Here is an 18,096-nt window from a genome sequence, read left to right as displayed (position 1 = left end):
CTACGAAAAAATATAATTAAAATCAATTATAAAATAATAAAATACGAACGGACCATCACTGTCGGTTAGCAACGAACTAGCAGTCTTGTCGTAACTATCACTGTCGGTTATCAATAAACCGACAGTGTTGTCTTGCTCAACACTGCCAGTTTGAGCCATGAACCGATAGTGTTGGCTTGCTTAACACTGCTGGCTTGAGCCATGAACCGACAGTGTTGGCTTGTTCAACACTGTTGGTTTGAGACAAGAACCGACACTCTTGATGCAACCATCACTATCGGTTGGGACTACAAACTGACAGTATTCAACTAGACACTGTCGGGTGAAGCTAGGAACCGACACTATTGCCTGTAAATCAGTATCGGTTTTTAAAAACCGACAGTGATGTTAACTCTATCACCACCGATATGCCACTGTCGATTCAAAATCCGATAGTGAAGTAGGTTTTTGAATCGCATCGCGGGAGGTAATAACCACCGTAAGCTTCGACTTGGATGCGTGCTCGCCTCTGGCTCGTCGCTGGTCTAAGGATGCTTCAAGGTGCTCGACTCATTGTTCGAAAACAAAGATTCCCTTGATCTTGTTCACACTGGGGATAGACGTAAGGGATAGTAGTAATCCCATGACTATTGACTAGTGCTAGTCAATTTATTCCCAACATTATTTTCTTCAAAAAAAGAAGAAGATACGTACACACCATGACTCCGATCATTTTGCATTGAGGAGTCCATGGCACCGAGCTTATATGAGCAGCATTCCCGTATACTGAAGCACGTCGCCTACAAATACTTCCAGCTCCAGCATCCCTTCGGCAAGCAAAGCAAGCACTTGGCCTCTCAAGTCTCTACAGCCAACGCGCGCACAGAAGACACAAGGGTAGGGTATTACTACGAGCTCGTCAACAAGGCACACCAAGAAGACAGGAGCGATGGAATACTGCTACCAGTACAACAGCGTCAGCAACGTGGAGAAGGAGAAGAGGCCGCCGCTGAGGAGGGGCAGCGTCAAGCTCCAGATCGTCAAGACCCTCAGCAACCTCGTGGCGCCGAGCAACGGCAACGACTCCAAGCAAGCAGTGGATCGCAACAGCTTCACAAGGGAACGAAGCTACAACTGAAATAGAGTAAACCGTATTTAGATAGATGTCGCCCTTGTATCTGAAGAAGGTTCTATGGACTATGGCTCATGCATAGTACGGAGAGTGTCAGCTCTGCTCATGCATGCATAGTAGTAGTACCAACTATCAACGCATCCTTCAGTCCATCTTTCAACTCTGTTCGTTATGTTCGTCTGAAGGAAGGGATACCAATTCTGTTTAAGACCTTGTTTACCCTTCAGCTGACCGGTGCAATTTGAGGCATCTCTCTCTAAGACCTTGTTTAACCTGTTCACTGATGCTGAAATTTGGCTTATGCTGATGCTTATATTGAAATGTTGTGAGAGAAAAATATTGTTTCATGACTGAAAAGTAGTTCTGAATAAGCTCAAGCGAACAGAGCCGAAAATTCAAGCTCATGGCCAGCATCACCACCACCGTCCCTGTAGCTCTCAACGAGATCTATGGAACCTAATGCATCTTTCGGGAGAAGTCAGGGCTTAGCCGCATAATTAGGGCTCGCTAGACCTAAATAAGCCGTCAGGAAGCCTAATGCATCTTTCGATCATGTGTGTGGAGAAAAAGCGAAGCTTTATGCTTGCTGCACCTTTGCCACGTTGGCGTACATATCCGTCTAGGTTTAACGAAGGAACATTCGGCAGCGACAAAGATGCAGCTTTACACGCGAGTAGGGATGAAAACGGATTGGATACAGACGGATATCATCGATATTACATTTGTTTTCATATTTCTGTACGGATTCGGATTCGAATACGGATAGTGTTAACTATGTCGGATATGATACGATTGGATATCGACATCATAAATATGCGATTTGAGTATTTGGATACGGATACGATATCGAATGTTGGATATCCGGACTTGGATACGGACAGATCTCAACCCCTCTAAACAGATTCGGTTTCGAATACGGTCGGAAAATGTTAGTACCGTTTTCATCCCTACACGCGAGTGGGCTGATTTTTCTTGGCGCATGAGTTATCGGATTAGGTGGGCTTCTTCCTTCTCGCCCACCTGCACAAGCTGCCGTTAAGTGTTGTTACGCCGTTTGCTCGTGACTGCAACTGTGAAAATTAAAAAGCAGCGAGGATATATACGATGGTGAGATGATTATCCCTTGCCGTCGTGCCGGGTACATTTATGCGATTCATTACGAACTTAATCATTGTGGTAGCACCGTGACAACGATGTCGATATTTCGAGAACAAAACATGATCATATATAGTATGAACGGAACAACTACTAGTGGTGTTTTTGTGATGCAACACAGAGGTTGTATGACCTTTTTTCTTATCTTACTTTTGCTACGGTTCATGGGACAGCGAAGAACTGATGCAAATCTCCATGCATCTTTTACGCGTTCGATGTCCTTCTCATAGTGCACTTGTGTTTCTTAATTCTTTATACATCTTGACGAGTACTTGTAGCTACTCTCATCATGTGGGGCTCGTCTCTCGTACATAGTCAGATCATGTAAAATCATTCTCCTCACGTTATCATGACTAAAGAAGACTCTCACACCACCTACTATACTATACGACATGGGAGCAAGGCCTTCTGCAAAGAAATATGTTGTGCAGCAACACAGACCATTCCTCACGACCCGAGCCATATGGAACAAACACACTCTCTCTCTCTCTCTTGTTCCTGTGTAACCCTACTCCCTCAGTAATACTTCCTCCGTTCTTTAATATAAGCCATATAGTTTTTAGCACTAATATTAACGCACGGCTTGGAAAATGATGTGAGACCGAGAAAAAAAAGGAAAATCAGGCCATCTTTTCTCTCACAATCAGATTGCTTCTTAAATCTAAGGAATTGGTTGGGGCATGTGCTATGTACGGTGGGAAGATTTCCAAACTACTCGGCATGGGAGCTGATACGTACCTATATTTTGGAATTTTTTTTAGAAATCTATATGGCTTATATTAAGGAACGGAGAGGAGAGGGTATAAGGGTTCTTTGAGGCTAGACTAGAAACATTGGTCTTTGTGTTGAACCCTCTCCTGATTTTTTAGACTCTATCTCCCTATCTCTTTCTCCCCACAATTTGTGACTCCTACTATAAACGTCGAGCCCTTGTGCTCGTGAAACACTATTAAGCAAGCTTTAGCCAATGTGCCTATGAAACACTAGTAAGCAAACTAAACTTTAAACCAAGGGATTCAAATAGGTATTTATTTTTATATCTTCCATTTCTTAGCGATTGTATCGCACTATTAAGCATGTAGTTTCTTGTTTTGGAAACTTTCCTTAACAATAGCTATTTTCCTATACTTGACACATATATGGACCATGGTGTAGTACGTTTTTAGCTTTTCGCTACTACAATTTTGTTCTAGTCTTCGCCAAATTCTAGATCCGCCACTTAGTACACCTTGTTTTTTTTCCTTAAAACTTTTAATATGAGCTTACCCAAGTGCTAAGCTAAAAGTTGTATAGTAAGAAGGCGGCATTGACAATATTTAATATGGCCCTGCTCAGAACAGAGGAATGTAAAATAGAAAAGAAAGAAAGAAAATACACAAATGAGAAATTAGTGTAGTTAGAAAACAGGGGTTTGAAAAACTCAGAATTTTTATAGGAATAGGTGTTTGGAACACAGGAATATAAAAACATGTTTATTCCTCTATTCTAGACTTCTAGTGAATAAGGACTTGCTCATTCCTCTATTCATATGTAGAAAAAAAATTTGAAGAGCTTGAGGGTCTAATTGGAACGTAGGAATCGTGTATGAATTTCACAGAGATCATGCAAGAATTTTATAGGAAAAACACAGGAACATAATTTTTTTTCAGCATTCCTTAAGAATCTGTCTACCTCAAACCCGGATGTTTTGGGCCTCCCCAACAACCGGTTGTTGGAAAGCACCAAAACAACCGGATTAGCGATCAAATAAAATCCAGTTGTTTTGGCTCCATCCAACAACTGGATTTCCTGAACCTCAGATCAAAATCTGATGGTCTAAATAATATAGACACTAATATCTAATGATCACAATTATAACCAACACTCAAACATAGATATAAATATTACACACATAATGCAAAAAAGCAAAAAAAAAATTACATCAACAAAGAAATAAATTTACATCAATGCAACACTAAAATTACAATGAACAAATCAGTGTAAATATAGAAATATAAGACTGTAAATACTGTAAGGAGAATACAAACACATGAAATTGAAGACCTGTGATCTAAATCCACCAGAAAAACAAAAAAAGAACAACCTAACATTAAAATCTCATATGACTACAAACTGAACAAAAAAGACAAAGGATAGAGATAACTGCAAAATCTAAAACCAGGGTCAATGGCACTTATTTGTTGGGCTTCAACATCTTGTGGAACCACTGCAGGTGCATGCTGCGGCCACACCGGAGCACCAACGTCTCTCTCAGCGAATCAAACATTGAGTCCCTTGCAACAATAGCAAAGGTTCTAAATGATGAGCAATCAGAGGTGTACACTTTGCAACAGCGGCCAGAATCATAAAAGGAACTATGAATTGAAAAAATGATATCTTAAGGGTACTATTGCCATACTTGTACAGGCACTCAAAAGAAACTATTGTCATACTTGTAATGGCACGAGAATGAAGATTGAGAACTGCATAACAACTAATACATATGTCAATGATTTAGTCTATTGACTACATGAAGAGAGCAAGCAACCACAGAAATTCACATAGACATATACCATACTCTTTAGAAAAAATCAAATACAAAAAAGATAGAAAAATACCAGACACATATTCTAAAATTCAAAAAAGTATCAACCATACCAAGGAAATCAGAAAGACAAATGACAAAATCTTCAGAAACAAAAATTCCCAAATTTTTTCTATGGAAGCCAGATATACAAGAAGAAATATGGCATATACTTCACAAATGCAAAACAAATTACTTCAAAAAAGAGAAGGTGCCTTATACCCAGCTTACATGTGTGCACACACAGTGCAGTTTTGGACGGAGCCTGGGCAGGCGCCTAGGGTCACCGGGACCTAGGCCTGCCCCTGTTCTTCAGAAGTTTAGAAAAATTTACATCCTCACATGCACAAATTTACATCTACAAAGGCAAATACTTACACTAAAAAATATACTGTAAATTAAAAAAACAAGAATGTAATTCCAAGAATTAGTCACACTGAACCTAGAAACCAGAATTGGTACATTCAATTCAAAGCTTGAATAACAAATTCAGAGAGAAACCAACTAAAAGATCAAGGAAAAAATATCAGTGAACTTAATTTTACAAGGAAATCATGAACAAACAAATGCGAAAACAACCTTGAATCTGACAACAACAACATCCTAATAAATCTTCACTCATTTAAGCTAAACAAGAGAAGAGAGGAAATAAATATATACCTTGGCATACAAGAGCTTGGTTACCACTAGCTGAATAACAGCAGCTGACACCAAAACTGTAGGAAAGTCTCAATCGACAGGATAGATCACACATGATGTGTATGGAAACAATGCAACACCTGAAGAAAAGAAACACTCCAAGAGTTACCTATGTGTAGGCAAGTACTGCCAAACCAGTAGCTACAGCGAGACCAATTGTCACATGATGTATAAAGACAATGTAAACACATGAATTTCACAATAAAGACATATGCCAAATTCTTCGTAAAAAACAATATCCAAATATATTCTATGGAAGCTAGATATTAGACAGAAATATGGCACATACTTCACAAATGCAAAACAAATTTCTTCAAAATAAACAATATCTACCAAATATTTTGTATGGAATGGAGATAAAAGAAAAAAATATCCCACATTATGCACAAATAAAGGGATTCAAAAAATAGAGGCACCTAGTATTTCTCAGTTTCTATAACAAAACATTATCTACCTACTCATTGTCCTTTCGTACTCGCATTCCACAAAAGCAACTTCAAAATGCACATTTTCAAGCTCACACTGCCTAGTAACAAAGCATCTGAAAATGACTACAAGCTCAACCAAAAAAAGAACTGCTTGAAAATGGAAAAAAAAGATGGATAAAGAAACTTACACATATTACATATTGACACTTCACAAAATTGGGATCATGTAAGACCAACTGAATAGAAGTTGCCTTATCCCTAACTTATATCAACCTATCAAGGAAATTACACTGAACAATTTAGGGTAAATATAGTAAGAGGACATTGTAAGAACACTAAAAAGATAATGTAAAACCAAAAATATGTCACCAATTTCCTCTATTGACTAGGCGAATAGAGCACAAAACCACGGCACTGCACAAACTCAAACTATGGATCAAAACTTTCAGAGATACATGCAATTTTGAGATAAATTGTAAAAGAGAGGCCAAGATCGAGCTACTGCTGGAAAGATGCTGCACAGAAAAACAATCGAACTGACAAGCAAGTTCGGCGCTTCCTGTATTCTGTAAACTGCCGAACAACAGAACAGAGACAATGAACGGAGGAGCTTTGGCCTGGAACACCTCGAAAACAAGCGACAAAGCCTTCAAAAAGGACCAAATCAAGACGGATTGACAAGAAATCCGAGCCACAATAGTACCAACTCACATCAATTTAATCCAAACAAAAAGATCACAAAAATATAGAGATTTGAGCACGAATTTAACAGAAATCCGAGAACCATAGTGAAAGGTGAAACTTTGCCAGAATCTCAAATAGGAGGTTCTCACGAGATGATTGGATAAATTGATCACCAAGATGTGTTCTCTCAAGTCATAGCACCAATATCTCTCAAGAAAAATATAGTGGACGACTAGTTGTAAATATACTGATAAGACACTAAAAACCGTAAAAGGAAAATGTAAATGCAAAAACCGAGCTCAATCTACACGTACCCCTAGCTTGCTGCAATAACAAAACACAGCTGCAGATCAAAGCGGTCGATAGTATTAAAAGGATTCGGCTGAACTAAACAAGATCCTTCTAGCCTGACCAAGCTACAAACGACTCAAGCAACTTGCTGCTCCTATGAACTGAACCAATGCAGTTCTGCTGTTATGCTGCTTCTGAAAGTTTTTCTAAAAAATTACAGGAAAAGACTGCACAGAGAGCTTCTCGAAATCGCACACAAGGAACCATGAGTTAGAAAAAGGCTGCAACATCTCTCGGCATGAATGGCGAACAGGACCCTAGCCCAAGAACCGATCCATGTAGGAATAAATTGCAGAGCACCTAAGACTACAATCTTCTAGGGATTTGAACCTAAACATTTGTACATATGACTTTTCCTACTTCAAAAAATAAACTAATCTGGTTCTTGTGCTCAACTCCATAAGCGACAAAGAAGCAAAAGAACAAAGTGATTTAATATACCTCAGAACCAATCCGGAGATGGTTTCCTTGAGAATTCCTACCACATTCTTCCTAAACAAGGATGATGAAAGATATATAAGAGAGGAGATTCAGGATCAGACTCAATTCTTGCTTCTAATCACATCCAGTTCTCCTTTTCTAAAAAAATCACATCTAGTTCTTACTCAAAGATGTTTCAAAGACAAAAATCACATCTAGTTCCAACCTGAGTACTACTCAAAGATGTCTCAAAGAAAACAAATGATTAATGCCTTTTCTTTATTCAGTACATCTTCATCTTCAGGTTTGATGTTCCATCTTTTAGGCTTCATGTAACTAGGCAATCAGAGTAGGTACATCATTATTGCTGGAACAATACATTTAGAGAGCAAGCAACTTACTCATTCATCATCAGAAGCATGGCCTTTCATAATCAATATCTGCATGGCATCCCTTAGTTACATTAGAGGCAAATTAGCAATAAAGGTATAAAACCAAACATTTTATAGATAGTAAGGTAATTGACGTATAAAACCAAACAATTTATAGATAGTAGGCATAAAACAGAAGCTCATTTTCACAGCAAACAGAAACACATTCATGTTTGGTTTACTAAAGCTATCTCTTGTTACAAATTAAAATGACCTAAACTCCACACCATTTACATTTTCCCCGGCATTGCCATCTCTAACAATAGAATGCCTAGTTACATCATTTTGAGAAATGCAACAATTAGACACTACAAACACCATAATCACAGCCTTATCAGAACTACCAAGAACAAGTATACAAAATACAATCTTCAACTTCGGCAGCCTGAATAGGTATACAACTCAACACATATACGGAAAGTTCTATAGAAAAAACAATAGATCCAGCATAAGCAAAGCTCACCATTCCTCTCCTACAACTCTACAGCCTCCTATCTATCTACCCCAAATTTCTGCACGGCCAACAAAGGACACTAAATCAACAAACAGACCTATGAACTAGATCTCCTTATGGCATAGCCACATCCGTAGAACACGGTGGCAAAGACCACGCATCCACGCTGAATCAATGCACCAACGTCAAAACCTAGGATGAGCAATGCGCATCCACAGAACACGACGACACATAGACCGTGACCGTGCTGGAGCAAAACCATCGGGACATACACCGAATGAACAAGGCACATCCGTAGAACGCTGTCGCGCAGATTCCGCATCCTGGATGGACAAAACTTCGGCAACCAACCTCAAAAAACCAAGGTGCATCCGCAAAAAAACAAGGAAACAGAGGCTGCACCGTGCTAGAGCAAATCCACAGCGATAAATTCCTAATCAACAATAGCATCCCTAGAACACGGCGACGTAGACACCCCACCCCTGATGGATCAAAACCCCGGCGACAAACCCCAAATGAACAAGACATCAAACCACTGCTAGAAATCAGAGATTCAGAAGAAATGAAGACAAACCACCACACCCAAACCACTGATGTTGACACCTATGGTGGCACACTAGGACAAAATACGCAAGCGCACGGGTATCGAAGTAGTTTTCACTTAGAGTATTATCGAGTATCATATCCATAAGGAAACATGTGTTGTCTAAACTCTAGTTTGTCTAAGGAGATAGCAAGCAAGGTATAAGGTATGAGTAGAGAGGATTCCTATGGTTATGACCCTATGCAAAGCAAGGCTTATGATTCTAGTGTTCACTTCGGGACATCGCTTAATTGGTAAAACACCGCTAATAGGATAACTCTACCGACGCAACTTTGATCCTACTAATTTAAGAACCTGCTCAATTCGGTGTGGACTACAAAGAATAGACGGAGCTGCCACCTTCGCTGCTACCACACAACCAAGAAGTAGGGAGCAAACATAGGTAGCCGATAGCCTAAGCACCACACTTATGCTAACAATTACTACTCTAATCTAGAGATCTAACAAGGACTAGAGCACTCAAAAGAACTATGAACCCATGAACAAGAAAGCACAAAACTTACTTTAAACATAAATCAATTACCAGAGGTATCTCAGATGTGACTTGGAGAAGCCTAGATCCACCAAAGTACAAGCCATAGAGACAGCACCGACAGGCTGGTACTTCCCCAAACTCTTCCGTCACCCTCTAACTCACTATTTTTTTAGGTACAAGACTAGATCCTGTAGATGCCTAATCTCTCTTCAATGTGATGCCCTGATCCTGAGATGAGGATATGAATTAGGGTTTTAGGATGGCTCCAGGGAGAGGGGTAGGGGCTGCTATTTATGAGGGGTGCCTGACACCCTCCCCTCTTAGTAGCCTCATTGGTACTAAACTTTACACCATATCTCATTAAAATACACATGGGCCTTTATGGGTCAAATTTTAAATTGAGCCCATAAATGCATAGCATGGCTCTATCTCGTCCCTCTATTTGAACCAACATTGAGCAACTACGTAGATTGATCCTCAATGACTGTGAAAGAACCGATGTCGAAGCGGGGACTGACCAGCGGGGCCCACAGGCTGGTTGTCCTACAGGTGGTGTCGATCGACCCCACATGCTAGACTTTTGAGGTCTGCTTCGGTGGGCTGCCTTCTGGTGTTGTAAGGAAAATAGACCCTTGGCCTATTTACTTTGGATTTTGGTGTTTGATGACTAACACAACCAAATTGGACTAATGAATTTGTAAGTGTTTGTTTTGTAGTTCAATATGGTGCAAGACGTAACTTGGACGAAGGCGACGTGATGATCCGATGATCAACACCTCAAGCAAGACCTTAGGAGCACAAGAGAAGACTCAAGAGATCAAGCAAAGTCTAAGCATGAAGATTGGAACCAAGCCGTATGCAAGATCGCGAAGAAATGAGCTCACAGAGGCGACCAGACGCTGGTGGCTCGGCAGTCGGGACGATTGGACGCTGGACCGGTGGCTCGGCAGTCGGGACAACTAGACGCTGGACCGGTGGCTCTATAGTCGAGACAACTGGATGCTGGACCAATGGCTCTACAGTCAGGACGACCGGACGCGAGCGGCGAAATCGATCGGACGTAGGAAAGCAGTGTTCGATCAAGTACAAAGAGGTTCCAGAATGGCGAAACTATGACCAGACGCGTCTGGTGGCATGTGACCGGACACTGGCAGCGTCCGATCAGTGGTTCGCAGTTCAACGGTCAGGATGACCGAACGCATCCGGTCAGGACGATTTAGCGTCCGGTCAGTAGCAAAAAAGCGGGATTTCATCCCCAACGGCTATTTTCTCCATGGGACCTATAAATAGACCCCCAACCGGCCAATTGTATGTGTGGAGCTGAGGAAACATACCAAGGGTGTTGATACACTATTTTTAGTGATCTCCACTTGCATAGTACTTAGTGATTCATCAGGTGATTAGCGTAGGTGCTTTGAGAAGTGCTTAGGTTGATTAGACCACCGCTCATGCGCTTGCTCTAGGTTTAGGCCTAGTGTTTAGTGAGGTTTGCATACCTCTTATCACTCGGTGCTTGTGAGCACCATTGTTGTACATCGGAGGGCTTGAAGTCTTGCGAGATCACACCAACCGCGTTTGTGGTGTGGCCGCCACCGTGTACTGGAGGGAACAAGGCCCACAGCGTTTTGGCCGGAAGCTTGATAGTGAAGACAGCAGGGAGCATCCGAGAGAGGCTTGTCGGAAGGCACGTCGGAGACCCACTTGTGCATGGGGAAGGCCCGAGGCTATCCATGGAGTTATCCGCCCAGGAGCTTGGCCCTTGCGAGGGATTCCTTGCGAGGGGCTCCAACGAGGACTAGGGGGAAGCTTGCGCACTTCTCGATACCTCGGTAAAAATACCAGAGTCATCGATGGGAGTTTGCATATCTCTACCTTGCTCTTTAGCTTCTGCATTTACATTGATTACTTTACTACGTTTGCGGTAGAGATAGCAACACACTAGCAAAACCATAGTTGCACATCTAGATAGTTTATCTATTGCATAGGTTTTGCTAGGGTTAGAAAAAAGGCCATAGTTTTGAGTTAGAATTTTTAAGTTGCCTAATTCACCCCCCCCCCCACTCTTAGGCATCACGGTCCCTTCAATTGGTATCAGAGCCGGTTGGCTCAATTTGGACCTTTGGCTTAACCGATGTTGAGCCGACGCTATTTAGAGTGGTTGGGATAGATACCGCTAGGCCTCCGCACTTTGACGGCACTAACTTCCCATACTATAAAGCTAGAATGGCTTGCCACCTTGAGGCGGTTGATTTGGATGTATGGAGAGTCACTTGTGATGGGATGAAACCCATCAAGAATCCCGAAAACCCCATAAAGAGTGATGAAAAAGAAATGCACTTCAATGCTAGAGCTAAAAATTGCTTGTTTAAATCACTTAGTATGGATGTTTTTAACCAAGTATTCACTTTAAATACGGCATATGAAATTTGGTTAAAACTCCAAGAGCTCCATGACGGCACAAGCAATATCCGTGAGCAAAAACATTGTCTAGCAAAGTAAAACTATGATTCCTTTACTATGAATGATGATGAGCTTGTTCGTGATATGTATTCTTGTTTGAATCTAATTATCAATGAGCTCCATTCTATAGGATTATTAAAGCTAGATGATGCGGACATCGTGAGGAATATCATCTCTGTGCTACCATAAAAGAAATATGCAATCATCATCACCATCCTTCACAACATGGAGGACTTGAGCAACATGACCCTAGGCATAGTCATTGGCAAGTTAGTGGCATTTGAAATGTCATGTAAGATGGGTCAAGAAGAAGCTTCTTCATCAAGCAAAGGCAAAGCTCTCGCTTGTAGTGAGAAAAAGAAGATGAAGGGCAAGCAAGTTGAGACAAGTTCAAGCTCAAGTTCCTCAAGTGAAGATGAAGAAGAAGATGAGGACGATGATGATGATGATGAAGATTCAAGTGATGATCAATCTTCCTCCTCCACCTCCGATCTTGATGAAGAATCAATCAAAGTGATCAACAAGGTGGAGAAGATGATCCAAAGGCTCAATGTCAAGGGTGTGCCCATCCAAATTCAAGATTTCATTTTCACAAATCAAAGAAATGAGCAAAGAAAGAGAGGATGCTATGGATGCGGTGAATTGGGGCACTTTGTGAAATTTGTCCAAACAAGCCCACACCCAAGACAAAGAAGAAGGCATGCAAGAACTAAGCCCTCACATCAATAAGATCATGGGATGATTCTTCAAGTGAAGAAGAACCCCATCACAAGAGGCGAGGCCGCAAGCAATCATCATCAAGCTCTTCTCGTGTGTGCCTTATGGCACGAGGTAACAAAAGCTCTTGTTCTAGTGAGAGTGATAGTGATGATGATATGCCTTCTTATCATGAACTTATGCAAGAAAATCTTAATTATGCTAAAGCTTGCACTAGTCAACAAAAGAAGCTCAAAAGTTTAAAAGAAAAGCTAGATAGTTCACAAAAAGCGTACAAAACCTTGCTTGAACAATATGAGAGCTTTGCTAATCTCAATGTTGAACTATTTACTAAAATTGAGAAACTTGAGACTAGTGCAACAACAAATGCATGCACAATCAATGATGAGCAACTCTTAAAGAAAAATAAAAATTAAAAGAAAAGTTAGCTAGCTCACAAGAAGCATATAATAGTTTGCTTGCTAAAATGGAAACCATGTGCAAACATTGTGATGAGCTAACTAATAAAGTTGCTAATCTTGACGCCGTTAGCACAACCCCCACCAAGGCATCTAAAAAGAAAAGTTCTATCTTTAACATGTCTAAAAAGGATGCCTCTACTTCTTACAATGATTTATGTTTAGACTCACCTTTGTGCAACCAAGTTTGTGTTGAGAAAGTTGTTGTAGATACATGCACACAAGAGGTTGCAAAGGAGAATGAGCAACTCAAGCAAGAAGTAGCTCGCCTCACTAAGGACTTGACTCAAGTGAAAGGCAAGGCGAAGCAAACCCAACTTCATCAAGATAACACCATTAAGGGAGTGAAGAAGCTTGATGAAGGACAAACCGTGGTTTGTTATGTATGCCACAAGGAAGGTCATAAGTCCTATGAGTGCAAGGTGAAGAATGGAGGAGTAGCAAAGAAGAAAGAGAAAAAGGAAACAAGCAAGCTCTCCAACACCTACACCAACAAGGTGGACAAGAAGGCCTCCACACCTTATCTCTTGAAGAAGAAGAAAAATGACAAGGTGGTGGCCATCAAGGTGAACAAGCAAGCCAACAATAGGGTCAAACACTTTTGGGTGCCAAAGGAAATCATTTCCAACATGAAGAGCACCAAGAAGGTTTGGATCCTGAAAGGGAAGTGAGAAGTCTATCAGACTTCGGGGAATTTGGAGACTTGGCAAAGTTTGGGTGCATTTCATGGGGTGCATCATGATGGACAAAGTCATTGCCAAGTAGGTTAGTGAATACTATGGACCCAAATTCCCCTTCCCATGTTAGGTAACTAGATGTCATTACTTTCAATTAGTATTCATTTCAATTGGCATTGTTTTTCAATTGATATACTCTTAAAGCATCTAGTTATCTTTCATGCCTATGTTTGCATTTGCATGCTTAAATCTTTTGTCATGCATTCAATAGATATATCATATGGTAGGCTTGCTCAGTTTCATTGTCAACCCTTAGAGCAAACCTACATGGTTTAAAATTGTTTAGGAGCACGACACATAGCTTGTCCTACTTTTGTTTATCTAATATGTGCCAAAGTCCAAATTGTAGATAATCTCTCCCGAATATCATTTTTGAAAATGATTCACACATTCATGAGAAGTCATCTTTCAAGTGGTATTTTGATTCTAAAATCAATGTGCATGATTCCTACAAAGTGTTCCACATTTGTGTGCACATATTTAGGGGGAGTAATTCTACAACTTGGATGCTTTGAGACTAACACTTGTTCAAATGGTATCCAATTTTTCAAACCTATCACATATGTAGTAGTCTCATTGTAAGGAAATTGGAGTCCCCAGAGTTAAGCATCATTCTTCAATTGGCATCATCATGTTGATTTCATTTCATATTTATATGCTTTCTCCATGCATTATATAGATTAAACTCTCTTGTACAATAAATTGCTAATTATGCATATGTTTTGCTTTCTACCATATGTATGCATATATTTAGGGGGAGCTTAGTCTATATAATGTGAGAGTCGAATTTTGTGATCCATTTCACTCTATACAAAGGATCATGAAATTTGACCCTCCCTTGTGCTACTAATGTCTTCCTTTTCGGTGTTTGATGCCAAAGGAGGAGAATTTTGAAGGACCAAAGGCAAGCATCAAGTTGATGTCTACAAGTGGTAATGGTCCGAGAAAAGGGAGGAAAGTGGATTATGGATTAGTCTAAGTAATGGTAAAATTTGTAGGAATCCACAATATCACATGGGGACATTTGCAAGGGCAAGACAAGCTTTTAAGTAAAGTTTTAATTGATATCTATCAATTAGCATCATATAACCTTGCCCTTTGCATTGCATCCTAGCAAGTAGGTAGTTTTTAACTTCCAAATTCTTATTATTTGCTTGCTTTGGTCGTGTTGGCATCAATCACCAAAAAGGGGGAGATTGTAAGAAAAATAGACCCTTGGCCTATTTACTTTGGATTTTGGTGTTTGATGACCAACACAACCAAATTGGACTAATGAATTTGCAAGTGTTTGTTTTGTAGTTCAATAGGGTGCAAGACGTAACTTGGACGAAGGCGATGTGATGATCCGATGATCAACACCTCAAGCAAGACCTTAGGAGCACAAGAGAAGACCTAAGAGATCAAGCAAAGTCCAAGCATGAAGATTGGAACCAAGCCGTATGCAAGATCACGAAGAAACGAGCTTGCAGAGGCGACCGGACGCTGGACCGGATGCTGGTGGCTCGGCAGTCGGGATGACTGGACGCTGGACCGGTGGCTCGGTAGTTGAGATAACCAGACACTGGACTAGTGGCTCTGTAGTCGGGACAACTAGATGCTGGACCGGTGGCTCTGCAGTCGAGACGACCGGACATGGGCGGTGAAACCGACTAGACACAGGAAAGTAGCGTCCGATCGAGTACAGAGAGGTTCTAGAACGGCGAAACTATGACCGGACGCGTTCGGTGGCAGGTGACCGGACGTTGGCAGCGTCCGATCAGTGGTTTGCAGTTCAACGGTCGGGACGACCGGACGCGTCCGGTCAGTAGCAGAAAAGCGGGATTTCATCCCCAACGGCTACTTTCTCTATGGGGTTTATAAATAGACCCCCCAACCGGCCAATTGGTAAGTGTGGAGCTAAGGAAACATACCAAGGGTGTTGATACACCATTTTTAGTGATCTCCACTTGCATAGTGCTTAGTGATTCATCAGGTGATTAGCATAGGTGCTTTGCGAAGTGCTTAGGTTGAGTAGACCACCGCTCATGCGCTTGCTCTAGGTTTAGGCCTAGTGTTTAGTGAGGTTTGCATACCTCTTACCACTCGGTGCTTGCGAGCACCATTGTTGTACATCGGAGGGGCTTGAAGTCTTGCGAGATTACACCAACCGTGTTTGTGGTGTGGCCGCCACCGTGTACCGGAGGGAACAAGGCCCATGGCGTTTCGGCCGGAAGCTTGATAGTGAAGACGGCGGGGAGCATCCGGGAGAGGCTTGCCGGAAGGCACGTCGGAGACCCACTTGCACGTGAGGAAGGCCCAAGGCTATCCACGGAGTTACCCGACGAGGAGCTTGGCCCTTGCGAGGGATTCCTTGCGAGGGGCTCCAACAAAGACTAGGGGGAAGCTTGTGCGCTTCTTGATATCTCGGTAAAAATACCAGAGTCGTCGACGGGAGTTTGCATATCTCTACCTTACTCTTTAGCTTCCGCATTTACATTGATTACTTTACTACGTTTGCGGTAGAGATAGCAACACACTAGCAAAACCATAGTTGCACATCTAGATAGTTTATCTATTGCATAGGTTTTGCTAGGGTTAGAAAAAGAGGCCATAGTTTCGAGTTAGAATTTTTAAGTTGCCTAATTCACCCGTCCCCCTCTTAGGCATCACGGTCCCTTTAGGTGTGTTCTAGATGCTTTCCAAGTAGTTTTTGTGTGGAAAAACGTGATGTAATCTGACAATTAAGCCCCCCTTAATGGTTTTCTAGATAAACCTTGCTAAAAACACGGATTCACTAAAACTTATGGAATTTGTCAGTTTAAACCCCTAGACCTAAATTTTGGGATGGAATCAAGTATATATGCATGTTATGTTGAATGTTTATAATTGACATTAACGACCATCAACAAGCTCCCCCAAGCTTAACCATCAATCCCTGAGCAAAGCTAAACTCAACAATAGATCAGAAGTTGCTACAATGCTTTCACTCCTTAAAAGTACACATGCGTTCAATAAAAAATTCTCCTCCGGATTAAAATAAATCGATCTGACTTTCAAACATACCCATATTACCTTCAACCATGGGGCTTCTTAGCCTTCACTTGGGTCTTAAGCAATTGAAAGACAGAATGATCAAGTCAAGCACTATGTCTCAAGTTCTTTGTTCCACCATTGCTTTGGAGTTTTTATAAGTTTTCAAAATAAAACTCAGAGATTTCATTGTATGACACTCTCAAATCTCTCGATATATGTGGTATTTGTGGATTCTCACCAAGGCAGTAATGATGTTATGCCTTTTTGTCTTCCTACCACTAAGGTTTGTGTGGAGTTCATAGGTAGGGAGAAAGCTAGAGCATACTTGCAATGCTTATATTGTAAAGTCAAACCTCGGATCCAAAGAGAGTTGAGTCATACAATCAAATTAAGATATGCATGTGTGTGGATATATTTAGTGGATATATATGGTGGCTAACCTAATTTTACTTTGCCCCTTGAAAACATATCTCTCTCTTGAAACTTAAAAATATTTTTGTAAGAGAACATGAGCTATCTTGTTCATCTCTCTTTTTTTTCTTTTTAGGCGGGCATCTGAGTACCCATTGTTTTAGATATCTCAGACACTCGTCTATTTTTTCAACTCTTTTTTTTCTTTCTTTTCTCTTTTTTTATGAATAACTTTTGCATAGCCCCATGTCTCTTTTCTACAACAGAACCTAGAGAGATAGCTTACAAGAACTTGGAGCATTTATTTGGTGGATGAAAAAAACCTAACAAGCATGTTTTTGTGTTCACTCCCAATGTTGGATTAAAACATTTTTGAGTGGATCTAGATGAAAAACATGTTTTTGCGCCTACTCCCAATGTAGGAGTAGTGCATATGTGGTTGGTGTGTACGTGATCTTGATTTTAAGAGCATGATAAATCTCTCATAAAGGTAAATAAAGCTTGACAAAACTCAATACAAAACAAGCAGCATATATGTGAAAGTTTTCTTAGCCTAAAATGTATGGCTCTAGAGAGAATTCAAGCTTTGTCATACAGGAACTCAACATGTAGTATTTTTATGTTTTTCAAAAGAAATCTTCAGAACTTTAGTGTCACTTAGAACATGATAAACAACAGCTCATACCTTTTTATATCATATCTGTCAATTACCTAGACTTAGATCAAGCATATACTACCCACAAGTTTTAAGTTCAAAGTAAATCCTTATATCAAAACAATTTTATCTAAAACTTGGGAGAATTTAAGGCTGAAAACTAGGTACTTGAAAGGAATTACAACAGAGCAACTATTCATCATTTCTATTTTAAGAGATTGTCCTCAGAGTCTTTATTATTTATTTATCTCTTAAAAGAAATTAAAGAAAC

General features: G+C 40.6%; 1 long non-coding RNA gene across 1 annotated transcript; it reads right to left on the bottom strand.

Moving 5' to 3' along the window:
* Positions 1–6,229: 6,229 nt before the first annotated feature.
* Positions 6,230–8,877, bottom strand: LOC136514323 (uncharacterized). The gene is made up of 3 exons (XR_010773607.1): positions 8,699–8,877; positions 7,813–7,851; positions 6,230–7,483 (listed from the first exon to the last, which is right to left on the bottom strand). It is a non-coding gene; the product is annotated as an uncharacterized lncRNA (long non-coding RNA).
* Positions 8,878–18,096: the final 9,219 nt, after the last annotated feature.

The sequence above is a fragment of the Miscanthus floridulus genome, chromosome 16 (genome assembly GCF_019320115.1).
Source record: "Miscanthus floridulus cultivar M001 chromosome 16, ASM1932011v1, whole genome shotgun sequence".
Taxonomy (NCBI): domain Eukaryota; kingdom Viridiplantae; phylum Streptophyta; class Magnoliopsida; order Poales; family Poaceae; genus Miscanthus; species Miscanthus floridulus.
Note: the sequence above shows the minus strand (reverse complement) of the source record. Positions and strands in the feature narration are given on the sequence as shown.